Raw genomic sequence first — 10597 nt, 5'->3', positions numbered from 1 at the left:
AAAAAAATTAGAAGTAACAAATATAAATTTAAAACTAATTTTTAACTTCCGTTAAATGAAGGGTATATGTGAGCCATTTTGTAACGGCAGGGGTATATGTGAGCCGTTTGTATAACGTTAAGGGCATATATGAGCCACTTTTATAACGAGGGGTATATCAGCTCCAAATGACAAATTTGAGGGGTATATCAGACCCTTTTCCCTTTATTAAAAGGCATTCATCCAAATAATTTTTCCAAATCAAAATATAATTAAACTACAATAAAATATCGAACACCAGATCATAAACCAAAAAAATTATTGAACTACCAACCGCATCGATCCCTAAAGTATGTATTTTTTTTCTTTTTTATTTTATAAGAATCACGAAAGGCCTTAATTATTAAATTTCATAATAATAAAGGGACAATCGAAACAATGGTGAAAAGAATAAGCTTAACTAGTTCAATTTCGCATACTTTAAGCATATTTTGCTCTTTTTCGCGTATTTATTTGTGATAAACTATTAACCACGGATATATAAATTTAATTTCACATAATTTAAAAATATAGTTTACATTTTTCTGTGGAAATAATAGTCCATAGTATAAAGTCTTGAATATATAGAGGAAATTAGTGCAACATGAAATTTTTAATAAATACAAATATTGATAGTATACATAGTGATTTGAATACAAATTGAGAAAGCATACCAAATTCTAAAAAAGAACTATAAATACAAAACAAACTAATAGAAAATTGTTCGACAACTATTCGATCTTCATCGTTTTTTTCAAGATCCTCACGAGTAGACGAAGATTCTACATTTGTATTCTGAATTTGAGGAAGGTTTTGCACACCAATGAGTCTTGTAAAGGTTCTAACCCTCTTTCTTCCCTCATTTTAGCAGCGGATCATACAATACTATTTCTTGAGTAATAAATAAATTAAAGGATGAAAAATCACTAGAAATTGGTTGATGAATACCTCTAGTATACCTCTTGGATTCAGCCATTGGAGAGTAAACCATAACGGAAATTGAAAAATACAAACAACATTTTTTTAAGATTTAAACAAAAACATAATCAGAAAAGAAATCTGAAAATAGGATAAAGATTAGGGATACCTTAATCAAAGGGATTCTTGTTGATCCAATTTTTGATTAAAAAAACAACCAAAATATATGACAGAAAAATATTTGCAACTTGAATGTTGAAGGAAAATCAGAAAACATAAACATGATAGAGAGAAAAAAATTAAATGGGAGAGAGAATTAACAATTTGAAAAGATAAATATGAGAGAGAATATTTTTTTAAAAAAAAAGGATACATAGAATTAATTGAAAAAGGGAGATAAAATAGGAAGAAAATTGGGATACATAAATTTTTTTAAATAATGAATAATACTCATTACTTAGAGTGGTTCTTTCGATCATTCATCGAAAGGGTACACTTCATTTTTAATTTGACCAATTGAGATATCAGGAAACAATATTCTCAATTTCTTTATTCAAAGTGAATTCTTAGCCTATTTCTATATTCTTTCTAGATTCAAAGACTAACCATAAAATCACAAAGAAAATAGATTCATAAGTTGACATTATCACTAATATTTATAAAGTATAAATATTTTTACTAAATATGTTTTTTTTAAAACTAATTTATTAATTTTTTCAAATTAGAATCCGAGACCTAAAGAGCTATAGTTTAAATCAAAAGTCCAAATAGGAAATAGGCCACTTAGTTTCAGAGTTAACCAAAATGAACAAATCATCCAATTAGCTCCCACAATATTCTCCAACATTAATGGCCCACTCCAAATGGTTGTTTGACGAGTGGGCCCTTTTTTTGGAAATCGCCTTTAAAGAGGTGTCATTAAATTGAAATAGATTGATTTTAATATTATAATCGAAAACTTTTTTAAAATAACTTGAATATAAGTAAAATTTTAGTAGGTTTGTAATTGATTTTTTGGATTTACAAATGATGATCTCCACAACAAAACTATGAAAGCAAACATTCGAGTTAAATAAATTATTAAAACTATTTTTTTGCTTTATTACGATTATACATTATGATATATTTTTTTTAAAAAATAATCAAAAATACTATAGAATAATTTGAGCTTCACATTAGTTTAACTATTAAATGAGTTGAGCTAAATGAGTCTAGCTAATAAATAAGATAACTAAATTGCACCAATCATATATTTGAGGACTAATTTTACCATTCTTAAATATGATATATATTATCCTAAGCGTAAGTATGGTTTTCCACAAAATTAATCGATAAACATTAAGTGCTAAAAAATATAGCTATAGAATGGACCGTGCATAATAAATTTAAAACCAGTTATTTTTAATCAATTAACCCAAACATACTCTTGATAAAATCAGTTATAGTATCGTTTGGGTTAATTAATTTTGCGTTGGTGTTCTTATTTTTCAAAAAATCAACTAATGATTTACCTTTTCCAAGATGTGTTAACCGAGGTCAGACTAATATTCAACTAATAGATTGTAATAATAATATCTCTCTATATAATTTATTCGCTCGTCCATTATTATATGTCATGATTTTTATTTTTAGAGTCAAACTATATAAATTGACTAATATTTTAAAATGTATTTTTTTATTGTATTGATATGAAAAAATTGCAATCTATAGTACTTTTCATATAATTTTTGAATATCTAAATTTTTTGTTTAAAAGATCAGATTAATATAATCTAATTTAACTTTGAAAACCAAATTGATTTTCGAAAAGCGCAACATGACAAATAAAAATGGACGGAGAGAATAAAAATTAAGGTTATCATCTTGATTGGTAAACTTGTTCACATTCCAAAACAAAATTTAGGTTCCATGATTTGAAAATATGGAGTTGGTTTCTACACATATCGTGTGGGATTTAGGTATTGGTGCATTGAATTCTATGTACCTCTCACTTCCACACGTTGAATGAACATATATATATATATATGCTCTCTTCGTCCGGTATTATTTGTCATGATTTCTATTTTTAGAGTCAAACTATAAAAACTTTGACTAACATTTTAAGATGTATTTTTTCCATCATATTAATATACAAAAAATTGTAATTTATAGTACTTTTCATATAGTTTTAAAATATCTAATTTTTTTGTTTAAAATATCAAATTAATGTAATTTAATTTACGTTTGAAAATTAGTCAAATTAACTTTCGATAAGCGCAACATGACAAACAATTTCGGACGGAGAATATAAAATATCTTTAGAATACGTGTGTGTTACTTATGAATTCGATAGAATCTAATAGTTTTAGTTTAAATTTTCTACTTATAACTAGTAGTTTTAGTTTAAATTTTCTACTTATAATAATATAAGAAATACATTATTATGCATGAAATAGAAATTTAGAATAGAATTAGTACTAATTACTATGATATTGTTATTTTAAAATTTATAAAATTCAACTTGTGGATCTTTTGTGTTGTCCTAACTCATAATGAAGGGGTAAAATGATATGATATTTGAGACTTCAATTTGATATATTTTTTTAAAAAAGTAAAACATTAGTCATATTAAATTAATTATGTATGGTTGAATAATTATAATTTCAATTTCGGTAGTTTGTGTTAGAATTATGACGTCAACATTCCAAAAAATATATCAATTACATTATATTAATACTTTACATATATAAAAATTAAATATATATTCACTTAATAAATTACACAAACATTTAAATAAAGACAAAATAGTTTAGAGTGTAACATCTAAACATTTAGTTTTGTACATATGTATCATACCATAATATCAAAATTATGATATTAAAATGAGATAAGTGTCAAAAACACATCTAAACTATATTTTTTTTTTTTGAGTTTTATATTTAAACTATTGAAAGTTTGAGTCTCATACGTAAACTTATCACTTTTTAGTTTGAGAAACATATCTCTCTCTTTTATACCACTCTCATCATGGTATCTGTAATACACTCTCTCTTTTTTATTTTGAAGAATTTCCACATCACACTCCACATAGACAAAATATTCTACCTTGACAAAAAAAATAAATAAATTATTAGTATTAGTTAAAATTAAAAATAAAAAAACTATTATAAAAAATAATAATTTTCTTTATAAAATAAAATGTAAAATATTTTTCTTATCCCTTTTTTAATTTTTTTTATTTTGTTTAAATTTCTTTTATAAAAGTATTTCATTTTTTACTTCATCTCCTCCCCCTCATCAAATGCTAATTTAGATATGATTTTATTTTATTAAAAATATAATTCTACACATCCCACTTAATCCTCGACTTTTAATTTTTTTCTCAGTGTTTAGATATACATATCGAAAATATTTTTTACTTGTCGCCACAAGACTTTTTATATTTTTTAGTTGTTTATGTTATATTCAGTACACTAGTGGAATTTTTTTTCTAAAACTATATGTACGTGCATCTCTAACACAAAATAAGAAAAACGTAAAAAAAATAAAAATTAGGAGTGAAAAATTAAATAGGATGAGGTAGATTTTTCTAAATAAAATAATATCAATCTCTATCGAGGGGAGGGGGAGGGGGAGGATGAAATATGAATTTTTTTAAAATATTTTATAAATGATTTTTTTTTTTAAAAAAAATAGGATTGTCACGGGGGAGGGAGGCACGTGGAGGAAGTGGTGAAGTGAGATAAGAGATAAAATATCTAGATAAAATATTTTATATATGTGTAATGTCATGTGTCAAAGTTTTTTCATATAAAAGAGAGAGTGCACTACACACACCATTGAAGTGTGTTTCTCAAACTAAAAAATGACAATTTAGGTATGAAACTCACACTTTTAATAATTTAAGTATGAAACTTAAAAAAATTAAATAATTAAATATGTTTTTGACACTTATCTCTATAAAAAATTTAATTCAATATCTACAGTATCATGTCCATGAACATATAATAAGTGCTTTACCTTTCAAATGAACATTATGGATGTAAACGAATACTCCTAAGTAGTAATAACATGTCACATGGGGTGTACTTGCTCTTTCCTAATCTTCTTACGAATATGAAAAATTATTAATTAAAACAATCAAAATCCTAATTTTATTTTATTTTTTGGTTCAAATAAAAATCCTAATTAATCTTTGGTTCAATAGTCAAAAAGTTATAAATAAATAAGTAAACTATATGTAGAAAAATTAGATTATATAATTAATTCAACAAGAAAAATGCTTTTTATTTCGTCCTGGTTATCGTTAATATTCCAAAATCATTCAAATGGAAATTATTATTTCTGAAACAACATGAAAGTCATTTTAATTAATAGTATTATAGAATTTCAAAGAAATAATAAAACAAAATCAGTCGCAACTAACAAGGGTCTTCATATAGTGGAGACAAAAATTATTAGCTTATTCTTCCAATCTGTTTAAGCCACGCACGATGAATAAAATTATTCGATATTTATATTTTGACAAGTACAATATCTTATAAGAACAATCACCCAAAATTTATTGCGAGCATCATGCTTTGTTTGATCTCTCTCTTCTCTTTTTTTTTCCGTCTCATTAGACCCGTTGACAATGATATTCTTGAACCGTTAATATGAAAATTTGTTTGATTCAAAAGAGCGTAAGCACGTTTTTTAAGAATATTAGTTGAACGTTCATGTTCCACGAACAATACAAAAATAATAATACTAATAATATTATCTTTCGGAATCAACTAAGCCACCAAAGATAGCGTCCAAGAAATTTGCAATTTTATTATGCTTTGTTATTAATAAAAATCTATTGAATCCATGAAATTGAAGTATCAAAATGTACCTGTCAAAATCCAAAATGAACTTAACTAGGATATATATCACGACAAAAAATTAAGAAATTAAACACATCAAGAAATTTAATTCTCATCAATTAATTAACTCATGAGAAAATAAATGAATTAATTGCTACTATGTCACTAATTAGATGCAAATTGAAATTTGCGTTTACCTTACTATTAAATGAATAATAGAAAGTCTTTAAATGAACAATATTTTTTTAAAAAAAATAATATAAAAAGTTTTAGTAGGCATGGTCATCAATTTTTAGAATTAGATTTTGTGTTTGTATATGTATTTTATTTAGAAAAAAAATGAAATTTTGTGAGCAAAAAGTCCAGATATTGAAAAACTAGCTAGTCAGAGGCAGTTACTAAAAATTTGAAAATCACATTGTTAAAATTTATCAAGTTTCATGGATAAACAAATATTCGAAGATATATTTTTAAATATTTATGGCCAAATTTAGCGAAATATTTTTATGAATTTTTTAGGTCGAAGTTGACGATGAAATTATGTCTAATTATATTTTTTGTGAAGACTATTTGAAATAATTTAAAGTCAATGTACATTTAAAATTTGAAATGCAACTCTGAAATTGAAATCTAAGTTTGAAACAAGTTATAAGTTAATTTTTTCAAAATTTGAAATATTACTTTAAGTTGGATTTAAAATTTTCATGATCAACCGCTGGTTTTTTTATAAAGTAAAAAATTGCTCTAAAAAAATTGAATAATTCTTAGGTTTTGGTACAAAACTTTCTGAAATTTTAAAATCATTTTTGGAATGATATTTAGGTTTTGGTGAATTCCGTTTTGAAAATTTTGCGAGAATATCTGTTTGTCTATATAAACTTAATTAATAGGAAAATCTAGCAATTAATCATCAATTTGGAATTTAAATATTTTCTTAAACGAGCTTTAACCTTCTTTTTTTACTTTATGAGTTTCTCATTTTAAATAAGTTGACATACTGAAGATAATTAGCATAATTAAATATTCTTGCCACTAATTAACATGGCCCATAAGTTTTTATCACAAGAATGGTGATTAATGCTTGTGGTCCTCCCATTAATAGCTTGATTAGAGAAATTCATTAATTTGACAATAACTTACATCTTCTCCGTCCCAAAATATTTGTCAAGTTTCTCTTCTAAAATCGTGATACTGATAGTGATAGAGATAGGAATAGTGACGAAAATAAAAATCCTGCTAAAGATATTTAAAATTTAATTTTATATTTAAAAAAAAATATTTGACTAGTATACATAGTTTTATAACTTTTCAGAAAAAGACCTAAAATATCCTTAATGTATTAGAATTGTTACAATACTGCCATTTATCCACTTACTGGCTCCAAATTATCCTTTACAATCACCTATTGACTCCAAAATACCCTTGTCGTACATCATTGGGTTCAAAATTGACCACTTATTTAACGGTTTTAAATTTAAACTATTTAAATATTTTTTAAATACGTGACGCTCAACTATTTGTTATAATTTAACTTATTAATATAATTTAGGGAAAAGGGTCAAAAATGCCCCTGAGCTATGCGAAATAGACCACTTATACCCTCAATTACATTTTGGGATCAAAAATACCCCTGCCGTTTTAGTGACGTGGCATGACAAATGGGACTAATCCCTCCACCTAACCGTTGCCAACTAAGATTCACTACAAAAGAACTTGACCTTTAGTGGCGACAAAGTTTCCACAATATCCCAAAATAATGCCACTAAAGGTTATGAGTGATTTTTAGTGACAACTAAGGCTCCAACAATCATTCGCTAGTAAAACTTATTTTTTCGACAAAAAAATATGATAATTAATTTTTGATTGCAACCTTATTTTTTAAAATAAATAACTTGCAATATCAATATTAAAATAACTCAATATTATTATGAAAAGTCATGAAAATTACTTCTCAATTCACCTCTCCAACTATATAATTCATCATTGTACATTTTATACATTTACATATAACATAAAAATAAAACATACAATGTTTTCAAACTCCTACTTAACCGATATAATTTTTATTTTTTAAAAACAACGAAGAAAAAAACACAAAGTAAGAATTTAATGTTGAAAACTTTTAGTGATAATTTTTCGGGCTTTTGTGGCGATTATTGCCGCTTCTAAAGGTCTAGTTCTTTTGTAGTGAATCCTAGTTGGCAATGCTTAGGTGGAAGGATTAGTCCCACGTGGCTTGTCAGGTCAACAAAAATATGGTGTGTTAACTCTTGAGGGTATATGTGGTCTCCTAGGATAACAATAGGGGCATTTTTTATCCCAAAATGTAACGAAGGGTATAAATGATCTATTTCACATAATTTAGGGGCAATTTTGACCCTTTTCCGTATAACTTATAAATCAATCCACTACCCACCCATTACTAATTAAACCCCACCCAATTAATAATCCCGCCTCATTACTAATTCAACAATAGAAAAACTACTAAGGCGAAAATGTCTATAGAAGTACATTATCAACATTCAAGTCTTCAATCAAAATATATTATAATTCAAGTGTCTAAATAAGAATTATCGATAAACTTAAAAGTCTGACTATATTCATCTTAATTATCCTTCGTCTCAATAATGTGATGTTACGTAATAGATAACTTTATTAAAAAATAATATATTAAAGTTTTAATATTTAAACAAATCATAAATATTTATAAAACTGTATTAAAATAAAGTTCATGAATTAATTCGGGATTTACTATTTCTTAACCTTAAATCATAAATTTCGAATTCAATCTTGAAAGAGAGTCCTATTAAAAGTGTCTTCCTAAATAAGCGGCTCAACCTAAATTTAATTGGGTCTTCAATTCAGACTCGAATAATTTTGAATGTCATTTTCAGAAATTTATAATTTCGTCATGTTTTAATAATGCTTAGGGCGATTTTGATATTAGAATTGGTTTATTAATTGGGTGGAATATAATTAGTAATGAGTGGGTAGTGAGTTGGTTTGTAATGATATTAATAAATTAAATTATCACCAATAATTCATCGCCAAGTATTTTTAAAAATATTTAAACAGTTTAAATTTAAAACCATTAAATAATTGGTCAATTTTAAATCCAAAAGTGAATGACAAGGCTAATTTGGAGCCAATATATAGATGGGAAGGGCATTTTGAATAATTTTATACTATTCCTAACACTTTACAGATATTTTAGACCATTTTCCGATAATTTTTTTATTTCTTTGCCTCAGAAAACTTGTTAGTTTTTCCTTGTGGCCTTAAAACATAAATAGCTCTTTATCAAGTAAAGTGAAATTGAGGTGTGTTTGGTGTACAGAAAAAAATATCTTTGCATTTTCAAAAAGATAAATGACATTTTTACTTATTGTCTTTTAATAAGTTTGTAAGTAAAAATATTTTTATAAAATCTGGAGAAATACTATGAGAGGCGAGGAGGGTGAGTAGTGGCCTGGATGGGGCCGAAGATAAGGGTGAAGATGAAATGCGTAAGAAGATGGAAAAGACATGGTCAAATTAACGTGAAATGTTATTTATTAAATTTATTTTTCTTATTTTCAGAGTTATTTTCCTCTTTTTATCGGACTTATTTATCTAGAAAAAATAATTTAAATTATTTTGATCCCAGTTAGAAACCTTACCTAATTTACTTGCTTTATTCCATTATTGCAAAGACTACAATAAAACTACGTCTATTAAATTTGTTCTTATAAGTTATATAATACCATTTCTTAATTTTTGTTTTTTGCTTTTTAATAAAATCACGCTTATTTCAGCAAAAAAATATAAAATGTAAAAATTCATATGAAGTATATGTTTTTGGGCTTTGTCATTTACATTGGGAAAAACGGTGGCCCAAATAGTCTTTACATTTCAACATTGAGATTTTTTAAGGAGACTTACGTTAGGTTGTTTGGTGTGGGAGATAAATATAAATAATTTCGGAATAAAAAAGTTAATCTTCGGATCAAAATTTTAATATCTTGTTTGATTGATATGTTTGGGGGAACTTATTCCACCATTTATACCATAGTGATGAAATAAGTTATCTCAATATACATAGTGGGATAAATTATCTCATTATAACTATTTCCAGAATAATTAATTATGAGATAACTTGTTCCCAACCAAACAATCCCTAAAAAATATTATTTGACCAACTAGTTTATCGATACGGTTAAAATATACACACAATTTATATACTTTGGTTTATATGTTATGTATATATCATATATATGTATAATAAAATTCAACGTAACAAGTAAGATTTGAATAGAATAAAGTATACATAATCTTGCTCTCCTCTTGTGCTAAATCATATAATTTGATAGAAACATTTGTTTGAATCGTAATAGATTTTAATTTGATTATTTAAATAAAATTTATCGAACATCGATATTTTTTATTTTTCTTTGATAAATTCGTGAGATTGATGTTGGCATCATGTGTTTTCAGTTATGGTCCCCTTCTTGCTTTGGAATATATGTACAATAATAGGACATGGTGGGCCCTACTAACAATAATGCAGCTTGACTAGTTTATTATCGCTTCGTGTCGATGGCATGAATAAGATCTTTAAATTACGAATATTAAATTAAGACAATTAAAATTTTAAAATAGCTATTGAATATTAAAGAATAACAAATAAAAAGCTCTTAAAAGTTGAAATAAATTTCATCAACTCTCTCACCCTCGTTAGTATTTTGATTTAACATATTTCTTTGTTTCAATTCGTTTGATATTTTTATCTTTTTTAGTATATTCACAAAGAATGACTCTTTCCCCTTTTAATAATTATTTAGTTTTAATCTTTTCAAG

Source organism: Solanum pennellii, chromosome 7, assembly GCF_001406875.1.
Source record: "Solanum pennellii chromosome 7, SPENNV200".
Lineage (NCBI taxonomy): Eukaryota > Viridiplantae > Streptophyta > Magnoliopsida > Solanales > Solanaceae > Solanum > Solanum pennellii.
The sequence above is the reverse complement of the archived record's forward strand: the minus strand, read 5'-3'. Positions refer to the sequence as shown.